Below are 1008 nucleotides of genomic sequence, written 5' to 3' on the forward strand. Positions count from 1 at the left end.
GTTATGACGTGTTTTGGGCGTTCAACTCCGGATCATGACGTTTTTCTGGCGTTTAACTCCAGACAGCAGCATGAACTTGGCGTTCAACGCCAAGTTACGTCGTCTATCTTCGCGCAAAGTATGGACTATTATATATTGCTGGAAAGCCCTGGATGTCTACTTTCCAACGCCGTTGAGAGCGCGCCAATTGGACTCCTGTAGCTCCAGAAAATCTATTCCGAGTGCAGGGAGGTCAGGATCCAACAGCATCAGCAGTTCTTTTTCAGCCTAAGTCAGATTTTTGCTCAACTCCCTCAATTTCAGCCAGAAAATACCTGAAATCACAGAAAAATACACACACTCATAGTAAAGTCTAGAAATATGATTTTTTGCCTAAAAACTAATATTATTCTACTAAAAACTAACTGAAACATGCTAAAATCTACATGAAATTACTCCCAAAAAACGTATAAAATATCCGCTCATCAATACTCTTAAGTCAGATTTAAATCTCAATCTTGACGCCTCATTAAAAAACCTTTTTAGGAAAAGGAGTACAACTTGTGATGAGACTGGTGGACGAAATTGTGATCAACAATAATGGCTCTTTGGCATGTGCCAAAAAACTAACTCAGCACTTTCTTTCCACAACTCCGTTCAACTAACCAGCAAGTGTACTGGGTCGTCCAAGTAATAAACCTTACGTGAGTAAGGGTCGATCCCACAGAGATTGTTGGTACGAAGCAAGCTATGGTCACCTTGTAAATCTCAATTAAGTGGATTCATAGGGTCAAATGTAATTGGATTAGATATTTAAAAGATAAATAAAATAAAAGGGATAGAAATACTTATGTAAATCAATAGTGGGAATTTCAGATAGGCGTGTGGAGATGCTAGAATCCTTTCGAATCTTTACTTTCTTATTGCTCTCATCCAATCCTTCTTACTCCTTTCCATGGCAAGCTGTATGTAGGGCATCACCATCATCGGTGGCTACTTTCAATCCTCTCGGGAAAATGATCCTATGCG

The sequence above is a fragment of the Arachis duranensis genome, chromosome 6 (genome assembly GCF_000817695.3).
Source record: "Arachis duranensis cultivar V14167 chromosome 6, aradu.V14167.gnm2.J7QH, whole genome shotgun sequence".
Classification (NCBI taxonomy): domain Eukaryota; kingdom Viridiplantae; phylum Streptophyta; class Magnoliopsida; order Fabales; family Fabaceae; genus Arachis; species Arachis duranensis.